Consider the following 13,882-nt stretch of genomic DNA (forward strand, 5'->3'; position numbering starts at 1 on the left):
AAGAGCACAGGGATTTGGTCGCCCCTGGCCTGCCTGAAGGCCCTTTGGAAACCTCTCGGCCGTGAGAATGGGGGCTGGGGTTGGAGGTGTGGGTTGGGATGTGTGTAGCCATGCAGGAGGGGCAGGGGACAGTCTTTGTGAATTTAGTTAATCTAATTTGAGCTCTTTTCCCCCCAAGGCCCTTTTTCTCCCTCACCGCTGCCCCTGTTTCAAACATCAGTCCAAGCTCAGGGAAAGTTTCACGTGTCCCTGGTGAAAATAGGCTTTGTTTAGTTTAATCCAATATCCTCATGTGTAAACCTGAGGGGAATAGAACTGGGAGCACCCACTGAAAAAAGTGGCAGTATCTCTTTGCTGTTGTGTGTGTGGTGCAATCAAATTAAAATGGAAAGCTGATACACATGGGAGATCTGAGCAATATTACAGTGTAGCATTTGTGAAACTTCACCGGTCAGCTCATACTTACATACAAATAATTGTAGGATACAACAGTGCTGAAGATGGTTCTACATAAAGGAAGTGATTCTAGTTTCAAAATAGTTTTAAATGTGCATAAATATATTTATATGGATGAATAAAATCTACCATTCATTAAAAGAGGTCAGTTAAAGAGGGGCAATCAAAGTTTTCATTAAGAGCTGTCTGTAAACCTGTTTGAATTTAAAAGTATTTATCAAAGGACAACTTGAAACAGAGGCCAGGGTGTTGTCACTCCTTATAGAATGTAAATGAACCACTTAGAAGGCTTTCTTCACAGTTTCACACCTCTGATTAACTCATTGTGATGCTGTTGGATATCAAATGGGTATTAACTCATTAGGACTTGCCTTTGAAGTTGCTCCTGAATATCATCAGGGTCTTGTAATCCTTTTTTAATGGATCAGTGAGTAGGACAGTGGTTCAGCAAAATGATTAATGTGACAGCCTTTCTCACCTAATGTTCCCTGTGTTTTGCATGAATGGGTCAAAAATTGGTTGATTTATTTAGGAAATGCACCAGTAATGGTGTTAATGTTGAAGGGTTGATTGTAAGTGCTAAATGTTTGCTTTATCAGTCTGCTGCCATCTGGCCGTAAACCCTGAACCCCTCTTATCTTTACTTCTTTTCCCTTTCTTTCTTTCTTTCTTTCTTTCTCTTTCTGTCTTACTCTTTCCTTAGCTTTGTAATTTTAGTGCCTTCCCCTCTGCCCTCCTTTTTAACTTAAGGCAATAGGTGGTGAAGGGCAGGAATGCAGCCGAGGGACTGTAAGGATTTATCACACTGAGGTGTGAGGGCTGCTGCCTGTGCTTCTGTGCCTGGAGATGTAACAGTTTAGTGCCAAGAGCATTCCCACCATGGAGCCAATACAGAATTTTATTGCTTTTTAAGTTTGATTCTTTAGACCACATACACTGTGGCTGCAGGGAGAGGGGTGGGAGGAAAGGGGTCAGGGACAGAGGATAAAGTATTTTGTGTGTGTGTGTGTGTATACGTGTTTGGGATTTGTGTGAGAATTGTTGAGTAACATGACCAGCAATGGAGCATAAAGCATAAGAATCGTTTATCTCCATCTTCTTATCTTTGCTTTTGCCACTTAAACATTCTCTCTCGCTCCCTCTCTTGCGCTGTCTCTTGCTCTCCCTCCCCTCCCATTCCTTCTCTTTCCACTCCTCTCACTCTCCCTGTCCCTTCCTCCTACTCTGCCTCTCAGGTTACGATGACTGGGGGTTTTCTTGCTTCCATCTCATAGAGAGTGTGTGTGTGTAAGAGCGCGCGTGTGTGACTGCATGTGTGTATGTGTGTGTCCCCCTCAGCGCTGAGCTGTGTCCTTGTCCCTGCCTCCTGGCAGCAAGGAGCCACCCAGCAGCCGGTCTGTGATTGGACAGTGGAGTGGGGTTCTTGACACAGTGCGGTGCTGACTGCTCCAGGACGTGTTTCAACAGATGGTCGAGGTTAGAGAGTGTCATCACATCGGAGAGAGGATTAGAGGCGAGAGGTTGTCTTCCAGGAGCTGTGTGGTCCCCCCTGCTCTTAAACCCAAAATCCCAGCACCAAGACACAAACCCCTCTATGAACGAAGGGAGACCTGGTGAAGAAACGCGAGAGGAAAACACAGAGAGGAATCCTTGCCTTGCCACACACTCGGCCAGCGCTCTGCTCTCCTGGCTTTCAGGTACTTAACTTTCTGGCTCTCTTTTTTTCTTGTCTTTTTTCTGATATTTTCCACTCTTCCTCCACTGCTTTTGCAGTGTCTGTACCTGTCAGTTTGTTCATTTGGCAGTAAATTTCTGATGCAGCATACAGTCAGGAGTAGGAGTCCACAAGTGCTGTGTTGCCTGTACAGCTCTGGACTTCATAGTTTTCCCCCTGAATGACAGGAATTCCCTCTGTCGCAAATTCCTCCGTCTCAAGGGATTAGAAGGCAGCACATTCCATTAATGTCATTTTTCCCCCAATCCATAAGCACCCATCTGTTAATTTCTTGAACGCAGAATATTTGAAAGTGAAAGAAAGCGACTGTAGATTTGAAAAAGCTTGCTGTCACTTAAAAAAAGAATGTTGCATAATGGACTGTATCAATAGGTGCATCCTATGAGTTATGATAGGGAAAGGGCTTAAAAAGTTGAGTTTCTATTTTCTTCTGTTTGCATTATCTTTTTTGTATCCTAAAAACTTAAGATGAATTGTTTCTGTATTAACTCTTGTCAGTTCTTGTACAAGAAAATTAAAGCACAATTTTTCTACATTCCCAAAACTCAGTGTGGCATTTAACATTCCCTCACTTCAGCCCAGATAAGATTTTTCATAAATCTTATTCAGAGTGCACCTCTGGCAGATCGTGTCAGTATTCGCTAAATGGATGAGCTGCTGAAGAGCGCTTTCCGGACCAACTGTCAGAGCTAAGTAGAGAGGCAGAGACTCAGAGAATGTACACCTCACTTCAGCTATTTAACTCAAGTCAAGTGAGAAGGGAACTTGCAAGTGGAGTGGGAATATGATGTATAGTATTTATACCTAGCTCCAGGCACTGTGTGTGTATATGTGTGTGTGTCTGTATGTGTGTGTACGAGGTGTTTGCAAATGGAGATTGTGCAGCTGTGGGAGGCTGTGTGGACAGCAGACGGGCTGAGAGGAGAGGAGGTTGTATGGGTGAAAGCTGCTGTTGTGTGAATTTGTGTTTACCTTGGTAAACCAGCCGTAGCTACACTTCCTGCTTGTTACTTGAAGTATTTAGCACAACCACCAATACGTTGTGATGACTGCTGCTTTAAGACCAGTGGAGAAAGTTTGGTTGTGTGAGCAGATCAATTGGGTAAACAGCTGAAAGATCTTTGAGAGAACTGGGAGGGAAGGTTGATAGTCTTGTATTTTAGACACTGGTCCAGTTAGAACTTAAAACATCAGAGAAATTGAGTGAAGTTTTTGTGCTTTTCTGTATTATCCAGAGAGAGACATTACATCTGAATGCTCTAAAAATACTCAACGCTGTAGTTGAATACATTTTTCCCTCTCTTAAAATCAATTTTTATGCTTCTGGTAAGCTTGGATTTAGCTAAGTTATATGATATTAAAGTTCTAAATGGCAAAATTATGCTGCTCTTCAAAGCCGATTGCTTGCACTGGGCACAATCAGCAAAGAATGTAACAGACTGGCTTACATTTCAGTACACTGGCAGTGCCAATTAGTGTTACCGAATGAGAAGGCTGGAGAAATATGGAGAAGCCTAATTTCAAACTTTCAGTATTGACGAGACTGATCCATAAATCTTCCCTTGACTTTTGTTTCACCCGGCAGCAGTGAGATTCAATTTCAATTACCTTACCCAGAGCATAGCAAAGCAGCTTTGGGGCGTTTAAAAAACGCTGCGCTGACTGCCAGCTCAGAAGAGAAGGGAGATCCTTTAAACTGTTTAGCTTCACTGTGCTACAAACAAGGGCATGAGCAGCTGCTGCAAATAATTAGGTTCTGGGGGGGTAGACGCTTGCCAAGACAAACGTTGTTCCAGTAGCAGCTCTGCCATCACTCGAATCTATGTGTGTGTGTGTGTGTGTGTGTGTGTGTGTGTGTGTGTGTGTGTGTGTGTGTGTGTGTGTGTGTGTGTGTGTGTGTGTGTGTGTGTGTGTGTGTGTGTGTGTGTGTGAGCAATAAGTGAAGTAATTCATACTTCTGATAAGTATAGTGAATGAGGGTAAGAGAACAGGAAAAGCTAGTATCTGTACTTTACATTATTTGTACAAACATGACTCTGTGTGTGCACGCACTTTAAATGCCAGCCACAGTGAATCAGAGACTTCCCAGACATCTTGTGTGACTTCATACATGCCGACTGATGAACAGGGTCAAAGGCACTAGGGTGACAGGGTATTATGAGAAATGAAAAGGGCATGAAATATATGCATTAGTTGTAATATGTGCTCTACCTGTTGAAAGCACTATATTTCTTTATGGATTCTACTATGTGTGATTGGTGGAGTTTGAGCAAATATTTTCCCTTTTCCGTTCTTTCTTTCTCATTAACTCCAAATAAACCTGCCCTCTCTCCTTTTTCTTCTTCTCTTTGCATCAGCACCATAATTTTATCTCGGCAGAGTCAGACTGTTATCATGGTGCATTGTACTTTCTCAACTTGACCCCACAATGACAGGAGTGGCATTTATGAATTCTATCATTATGGGGTTCTTTTGGTTGCAGTTAAATTGAACGCTTTGCAGATGACTTTCCATTCTCCTGTAAGGATAGGGAGATGCTCACGGCTAATATAAAAGGAGCTGAGATGGTGTTCAAACAGAGAGAAACTGGATGTGGAACTGGAGAATTACACATTATCCAAACTGCCATGAATATTTATTTGATCAAATTGCACCTAATCACTTAAAGTGGTTGACAATTGAATAAATATTCTTGCTGAATTATTCAATATCTTTGCTTTGGGAAACTAGTTGGTTCCTCTGATTTTTCATCTCTCTTGAAAATATGCTCTTTAACTATAGTTTGTGTGTGTTCTCTTGTGTGCGAGCATGTTAAGAAAAGATTTCCTAAACCACCCTCTCCTCCGGCACTTGTTTATCTCTTCAGCTTAATGATAGTGTTCCTCATGCTATCCTGATTGCATAGTAGGGCTGGAGTAGATTGCACAGTCCTATCACTGCAAATGACCAGTATTTGAACAGTGAGCATTTGGCATGCTTTTATTTACGTGGGATCCAGAAAGGCTATCTTTAGATGAGTCAGCCACTTTCTCAGTTCCTTTGTTGTCCTTACTGATCAAACATTTCCATGGAGTTTCCATGCCCTTACATACAGCCCTTAAATGTGCCCTTGACTTTTGAGGACATGTCTCCAGGGAAATATGCCATGCATAGCCGGATGCACGAAGACACACTGCGTAGATCTATTTTTGGGGTATTGGGTCACTCACAATAGCACCAGCACCCCCATGTGTTTGTTCAGCCTCTCACTCATGCAGTAAAGGTCAGAGCATGCAAACATTACGTTCAGCTCATCGTTGGCAGGAATGTTTGATCCTCCAACCTTCAATCTAGTACTTGGACATGTTAAAGAGAGCAGCAAACCAGACGTGTGTTTGGCGCTTTACCGTTTTTTGTGTCTGGCGTCGTTCCCTTTGTCTTTGTCTTGAGTCTCTGCCCCAATGACTAGTTGGAAAGAGAATATATGTTTTGTGAAGTAAAGGTTTTGCAAAGTTCTCAGGAGATGGTTCTGCTATGCAACAGCCAGAAATGACCCTGACTGGGTCCTTGTAATTTTGGCCTGAGAATGAATAGAGAGTGAGAGAGTGAAGATGCGGGATTGCTTTTAGGCTTTAGTCATTAATGTGCACTTTTAACCACTGAGTGAGAGAAAAAGGAATTTAATGCTTTTTCCGTGATGTCCGGAGCAGCTTTTGTTCAAATGTCACAGCACATAGATGCAGCATGGGCTTAAGAGGGAGAAAGAGAAAGCTGGGTCAAGAGACACACAGAGGGGGAAGTAGAAGAGGGATAAAGCACAAGAGGCCAAGATAAGAAAAAGAGAGGTGTGAACATGTGATAAGGAGGGGAAGAAAGTAGTAGTCTGAAGTGGCCAGAAAGATCCTGTGATCTTGTTGTGATCAGAGGCGCACACGTTCTTGGCTGTCAACCACACGTGCATGCATTTGAAACACATGGACACAAACATAATCTTCTTGTGACAAGCATGCACAAAAGAGAAACATAGAAAAACGTGTACACGCACACCATCCACATGCTTACCCCCTTCGTTCTCCACCCCCCAGAGGGCTGCACTGTCCCTGCTTTGTCATCTCTACTTGTCCAATAATCCCCTCCCCAGGGAGAAGCAATCTGTTTTAGATTTGAAAGAGAAAGGGCCCTGCCTGTATCACGTACAATTAAGCAGCCGTCAGAATGCGTCGGCGTAAGTTTGGAGGGAGAAGTGCTGCCACTGGGGGGTTGTCCCTTTCATCCGCCGCCTTTCTAGAATAGAGATAATGGGGTAGGAGGGTTGGAGGGATGGGAATGGTTGGGGGCAGAAGGAATGAATACATTTCCTCACCCCTCCATCCCGCTCTGCAGCCCGACTAATAGAAGCCAGCATGCGTTTGTTTCAGCTCTTCTGCTCCCTTTCTTCCCTTCTCCCCTGGAGCGGGCAAACACATTCAGCCTCTGCCAGCACTCCCCTTCTCTGCCCATGTGCGCTTATGTGTATGTGCATGCACAAACACTTCTATGTGTGGACTTGGCCATGTGCTACTGGTAGCCTCTGGTCCTGTTTGCCCTTACTTGAATAGCCCGACTTTGCCATGTGGATGCAGAAAGGCTGGATATTTGAACCGTTGTAGTATTAAAGGTTCAGCAATTTTGTTTATGCTGACAAGGTCCAGCGTTGAATGACAGACATTATCTTCACTTCGCTTTCCTTGAATTGCCTGCAGCAAGTTCATCTGAGTTTGGCTGGTGTCTCTTGAACATGTTGGGATGATGTGTTGCCTGCATTCCTTCAACTCTGGCTCAGATGTAAAGGAATGGAAGAATTTGGAGGGGTAAGCTTCCTGTTTTAATGCTTAGTCAGCGAGTTAGCCTTTTAGTAGATATCGTATGTTAGATATTTTATAAAGCACTAAGATCTGGATTTTTTCCCAGGCAGGATAAAGTTAATTAAATTACAAATGACGTTACTGCATGCTTTGGAAAGCCACACACTGAGCCAGAGGCAATGGAAAGGAGGGCTCCCCTGTGTACAAATTACAGGTTACGTGTCTGTCTGTGATCAAGTCTGACTGATTCGTACTCTGGCTGTTTCAGTGAATGACTAGCGCCTAGTGACTAACACACACAGAGTATATGATATCCAATTCACACACACATATATGCCCGCTGGCATGGACAGAAGGGAGTGCTGAACAGGCACAGGTGCAATCGGATGAATGCGTTTTTATGAGTGGTATCATGTTGGTGTGTCACAGCCATGGAGTTTGTTTATGGCGTCCAGGGTCACGCAGGCTGGTTCTCATGGTCTATGTTTGTCTACGGTTCCCAGAGAATATGCCTACACATGTTCCACATTTTAGGGGTGTTTAGTTTCATGCACCAGCGGCAGCGCTACACTTAACAGGGGTTTGCTGACTGAGCTGCCTCCCATTCACCTTGAGGAACACACCCTTTTTTTCTGTCTTTTTATTGATTGCCATTTAGAATTGATTTAGTTTGTACTTGAATGATGTGGTGGAATTTTTATTGAAAGTTAATTTATCGTTCATATTTCATTCACTTACACAAGCATCAGCTGGTTTGAGGGTCAGTAGATAGCACTGTTTCTGTAATATTAAGCACATTTCAGGTCAGGCTAGAAAGCGAGATCATTGGCTACTGGCTACTCTGGTCTTTGTAGAAAGCATTATCAAGCACCATCCTGGAGTATTATTATTAGCACCGCTAAATCATCCACTTTAGCTATTTGCTCTTGTAGCTAACTTAGCTTTACAGCTCAATATAAACAATTAAAGGTAAGGGTGAATTTATAATTGGTATACTGTGTTTATTGGTTGGGTTTGATGCAGTATTGATCATCTTTACAGTCAAAGCAGCTGCCACACTTGTTTTTGTCTAGAGTTTGTGGTTATTTTAGGTGCAAACAGTACGAACATTGTCTGTCTTTGGATATATGACATTAATGTCATGTTTTAAGGTTTACTTTTCCAAGAAGGCCCAAGAGTGCAGGACATTCTGTTTTTGCTCCTAAACACATCTCCTTCTGTATTGGCATCAACATAATTCTCCTTGGTCTGTATTATGAGTGAAGAGAACTCTATTTTGAATAAAATAGTTAAGTAAAGCTAATTTTTTTAATTTAAAACTCTTTTCTACCTAACCTAGTCACTCAGCAGTCCATATGGATCTTAATATCTTCAAACTGTCCTTCAGTAATCAGTACATGTAGAGACCAAAGCCCACTTCTTCCTAATGACATGATTCTTGTTCAGTCACTAGTTTTGCTCTTTCTTTTTTTTCGTCAGTTTCCACTATATACAAGAAAGACGATTCAAGTCACACTTCCCAAGTCAGTAATCTGTGAACATTACAGGGCTATTGAACTTGGTAAACTGCCAAGCTTTAACAGAAACAAATCCCTCAGACTTGGTGCTTTTGCTTGCTCTCTCTCTCTCTCTCTCTCTCTCTCTCTCTCTCTCTCTCTCTCTCTCTCTCTCTCTCTCTCTCTTTCTCTTTCTCTTTCTCTTTCTCTCTCTCTGTCTCTCTCGCTCTCTCTCTCTCTGTCTCTGTGCCACCATGCTGCTGATTTCATGGAAAAGAAGTCAATCTCTTTATTCTTGACAATTACCTCAGTGGAAACCCATTGAAGCAATTTGCCATAGCTCTCTTTTGTGGTAAAGGGAATAATTTATCTGGGGTATATTTGACGAGTCAAAGAGACAAGAAAGCCACCCGTGAGTGAGCAATACATTCTGCTCCCTCTCACTCCGACTTTCTCTGCCGCTCTCTCAGCCTGATAGAGTGTTTCTGATGGCAGTGTGGGTTTTGACAAGAAAGTGGCTGGAGGAATATTAATGCACTGTATTTTATTCATCTGAGGTCGCATATTGCTAATGTCTTCCATTCATGGCTCAGAATAGATTTAACAAGAAAGTGCTTGCTTTAGGCTCATATCATATAACTGTGGTTGCTGATCCTCTGATTGTGATTCCATGTTTTCATATCACACTATAAATCAAAGGAGTGGTTTCCCTTTCATTCACCCCCCCCCACCCTGCTCTCTCTCTCTCTTTCCCTCCTCCCACCTCCCACCTTCTCTTTCTCTCACCCTTTTCCTCACCCTCTTGAGTGGTAAATCTGCTTTTCCACTTGTAAAATTGAACCTCACTTCACAAATAAGCCTCCTGGAAGAACAGTATACGTCTTAGGAAAAATACAAAAAAACATTAGGAATCGTGTTTCGATGTGCATTTTTATTATATTTATGTATTTTACAATACTGTTTACCTGCAAATTGTAACTGGTGGCTGAACTTGGCCTCTCACAATCTCTACATTTCCGTCAGAGCCTTAAACATAATGCTGATGAGGGTACGTGAGTGATACCAGTCGTCCTAACCGATGCTAAGCCCTATTTGTCAGTCTTACTAGCATAAAACTTTTGCTCAGATATACAGACTTCAACAGAGGGTGTCCATAGTTAAGGATATGAACACTTAAGTACACACCACCCTCAGGACAGAAACACACTTGCACACACACACATACACAAATAAATATAGGCAGCTTTCTCCATTTCTGAAATGACCTTGTGTGTTTTTTAATCTTTTCCCTCTTAGGGTTCTAAGAACCCCCTCATGATTTCCAACAGACCACCTGGTGGCCCGCAAGCCATTCTCACTTTGAAGTCTTTTGGACCCGGATTCATTTAATTATACATTAAGATGCATCCATAATATTGATGGGGTGGCCTGGCAGCCTTGGCACTACAAAGGGTCTCTTACCAGGTCCGAGAGAAACATGAAGGGTTTAACTAATAGCCGTGAATGCACTCACTCCAGGTTCACATTTCACTGAATTGAGGCCATTCTTCTTCATTAAAGTGGCCTGCGTTGTACTCCAAACATACCGCATACCAGTGGATGGGAACCATTTCTAGCTACAACAAGAAAAGCTTAAGTTTTACAGTTGTAACATGGACGAAATGAAGAATCTGAATGTGCCTGTCAATGTCTAGAGTTGTGTATTCATAAACATGTCGGAACAAAGAGCCAGTGATCTCTCCTTACTGCCTTGCACTTGGTTTTCTCATTGGAATTTTGTCATAGATCCTGCACCAATTTGGGCATTTTGGTCAAACAAATCAGAGGAGTTAAGAGTCTGAAAACACCAAGGTCTGGGCATTTTCCGAGTGCATTCCCACAGCCAACTGAGTGCACTGGGACAGAGCTCTCCTTCAGTCAGCTCAGTGTGGCTGACGGGCGGGTCTTGGTGGGTACAATGTGCTGCCCTTGGCCTGCCGGGCACAGCAGACCCTGACACAGGCTCTCCTCAGTGTGAAAGGCCCTCGTCAGTCCTCATGGCAGCAGACCAGCCGAATTCCCTTGGATTACAGAAATATTTGGATAAACCTTAATCTAAGGCCTTGCAATAATCATTTTTTCCCCACTGAAATGGAGAGGGAGCAAACGTCCTGTGCTGAAAAATGTCACCTATCTGAAGCACAAATCAAGACACCAAACATTGTTCTCCATCTTTATCTCGCCTGCTTTGTATCTCGGATCAGTTTGCAACTAAACATGTTCTATCTCTACTCTCTCTCTTTTTGTTCTTTCTCATGGTAGATGTTTGATCGGAGCTCCTACACAAAATTGTGATTGTATGCAGAAAGGCCTTTGGCATCATTGCTAATCATGGAGCCTGTAGTCACAGAACAGCCTACAGAATTCGGGCTATGCCATCAGATTTTAATTCCCCTCTCTTTTCCATTGTTCCTCTGTGACTTGGCTGCCTCAGAGGTAGACTGGGCAAATAGAGAGAGAGCAAGAGACAGACTGGACATAAGAGGGGATTTGAGGTGCTTTGGAATGGCCATTGTCCTTGATAGCACAGCTCTGTATGAATGACTGATTTACTTTAACAGGGCATAGGCATCTGGTTTGGGTTTGACCTGCATCTTGTTTTGGGAAGGTGAACCCCCTCACCTCCAAGCTTTCTGCGTTAACTTGAACAAGATTCATAGTCTGTGAGCAGGCATGCATCAGAGGACAAATGCGCTGCTTTAAGGGACACATGGATTCATGACTGTCAACCAGTGTGTTTTTCACAGACGAATTTGCTTATGTGACTTCGAGGAGTGCCTGCTCTTTTTCAGTGACAGCTGATAAATGTATAGACTGCCACTGCTGACTGACCACAGCCTAAGCCAGATGCAGCCTGTTTGCCATCACTGAAATGAATATGCAGGACAATCACAACCAGGGTTTTACAAGACTTTTGTTAGCTTCAAACCTCTGTATTGAACCACCTTCATTCAAATTTTCTTCCCTCAGAGTCTCCCCTCTTAACCCCTGTGTGTGGGTAGCCTCAGGTTGCTGAGGTTAGGTTAAACAAGCCACCATCAAAGCCATATTACCACTCGGGTCAGAGGAGGGTCGGGGTGCAGCGGGGTGTGTGGTTAGAGGCCCTAACTGGAGGGCACAACTGCCAACCAGCCAAAGAGTACTGCCCTGAATGGTTACACAAGCAGCAACTCTATTATGTTCAGCTTTACTGTGTGCACAAAGCACAGCTGTCTGTACAGCCGTACCAAAATCACTGAGCAATGCCGCATGTGCTAAAGGAGAGTAAGTGAACAAGCTGTTTTCTGCAAGTAAAGACGGAAAAAAACTCTACAATCATGAAAGTAAAGATTAGTAGGGGTGTTGAGGTGTGCTGAAAGTCTCTCGTGTTGATGGCCATTAATCTGAAAATTGCACATCTTTTATGTATCTGGCAGCTGTGTGTCTGCAAACTCCATAGTGGCCTTTTTGTTCCAGTCCTTTGATCCCCTGGGCATTTTACGTTCCTCCGATCCCTCCCCAATATTCTTCCCCCAGCTTAACCATGATGAGTACAGTAAAGGCTCATTTAAAGGGTCATTAGTGCTAATCCTCCAAAACAATGAGGACGTAGAAACAATGTGCTCCCTAGTCCTCTGACTCTGTCCAGGAATAAAGACCTCTTGTCTGTTCCACAGATGTATAGAAGAAGCTTGTTCTACTTATATCACACTGGATGACATAAATAAATGAGTCATTCAAAATGAAGGGTTTGCAAAAATGACATGAAACATTATTCTCACGGAGGTTTCTCAAGGGGGTCATGAAATTGGCAACATGCACTTTGGAGGCAAGTAACAAGCAGTGGCGATAGCAGAAGAGCGGCTCAGAAGCCAGCAATATAATAACTTTCAGATTTTGGCATATTGGCCCATGTTGTTTCTTATATTTAGAGTGTATGAACTGCCTCTTCAGTTTGAATACACCCAGCAATGTTTAGAGTTGATTTGACTGGGTACCTTCCCTGCTGCGTGTGTGCAAGTTTGCCTGAGGGCAAGAACTCTGGATGACACTTTGTAAAGCATGTGTACAAAACACAACACTCAGAGGTGGCTATGTTTGAACACACTGATTCAGTTCAGCTAACCTTTGCAGTTAAACATGATAACCAGCAAAGCAACTTTTAAACTGTTCAATCTGGACAGTTTTATTTCTCTCCAACTTTCAAATATGGAGCAAATGTAGTTTTTAATATACATATTAGTAGAACATATAAAGCATTTACCATTAACAGGGCTTTGTCTAGTTAATATGCCTCCTTTGACAAGAGGTTTCAGTAAAACACAATGCATAGTTAAACCATGCTTTGATTTCAGTTTTACATCCTCTATAACAGTTACAATCTCATGCCTAAATGGCTCCATTATGCATATTTATGTACGTGTTTACACCCATACTCCATGCAGATTGGAATACTCCTGATAAACAAACCATTGAACACATTATTGTCCATTATAATAGAAGCACACTCAGACTAAGGCTGTTTTTGGCACAGGAGGAAATTAATTATAATTTTAATTGTGAGTAAAGCCACTCTATCAGTGTATAATTTTTTTCTAGTTTTCCTCTATGGAAGCAGGAAATGTTACATGTTCCATTGGTCTTAATACAGCCGGCCATCTGCCATCAATCTACCTCTGGTCTACAAACAGCAGCCGCTAATCTCTCAGCACTGGTCTTGTCACTCAACTGGTCATTTCCTCAAACAGCTTAAAGTTCCATACTGTATGTTAATATGAAGAAGTCAGGTTACTGAGGATGCTATATGAATACATAATCGTGGCATTTCCTTTGATGAGGGGTGACTTTGAGATGGACAGCTGTCAGATGATCCAGGCGTACATTTGGTGCAGAGCTGTTAGAAATACTTTTGGTCATAAGTGCACTTCAGATGACCTAGTGAGGAAAGTGGATCAGGTGAAATTGAGTTAGGATGAGAGGTAGCCCAAAGGACAGCAGCTGTATCGTTTGGCTTGCGTATCTTTGGGCGGCATCCCATTGGTCGTTATGCATGGCACTTTATTAGCCCTGCCCTCTCACTCGTTTCAGACAGTGTAGCTATTGATACCACTACAACTAACCACATCAGCACCACAAGGTTTGTATCAGATTCCACAATGAACCTTCTTGTCTGTTTTCTCACTTCTCTGACTTGCATGAAGAGGCTATTGCTGGGAACCATTGGCATGTAAAATTGAATTCTCACTGGGTGCTAACATTACACTAGTTGGCTGACTTGCTTACAGTCGATTTTAAGTCTTCCACAGCTTGACAGAAATAGAGACTTGAATTTTGTTAGACTTGGGCTACGGCTA

The 13,882-nt window shown here is 42.8% G+C and overlaps 1 protein-coding gene across 3 annotated transcripts in view; it reads left to right on the forward strand.

Annotated features, from left to right (window-relative positions):
• The first annotated feature begins 1,863 nt into the window (after window positions 1-1,863).
• Window positions 1,864-13,882, forward strand: part of sulf1 (sulfatase 1) — a 34,495-nt gene continuing 22,476 nt past the window's right edge. Inside the window, exon 1 of one of the 3 annotated variants that reach the window (XM_041960930.1) lies at window positions 1,864-2,153. The gene's annotated coding sequence lies outside the window, so the exon portion shown is untranslated. The remainder of the gene's footprint in view (window positions 2,154-13,882) is intronic. The other 2 variants (XM_041960932.1, XM_041960931.1) reach the window with 2 other exon arrangements.

The sequence above is a fragment of the Chelmon rostratus genome, chromosome 20 (genome assembly GCF_017976325.1).
Source record: "Chelmon rostratus isolate fCheRos1 chromosome 20, fCheRos1.pri, whole genome shotgun sequence".
NCBI lineage: Eukaryota > Metazoa > Chordata > Actinopteri > Chaetodontiformes > Chaetodontidae > Chelmon > Chelmon rostratus.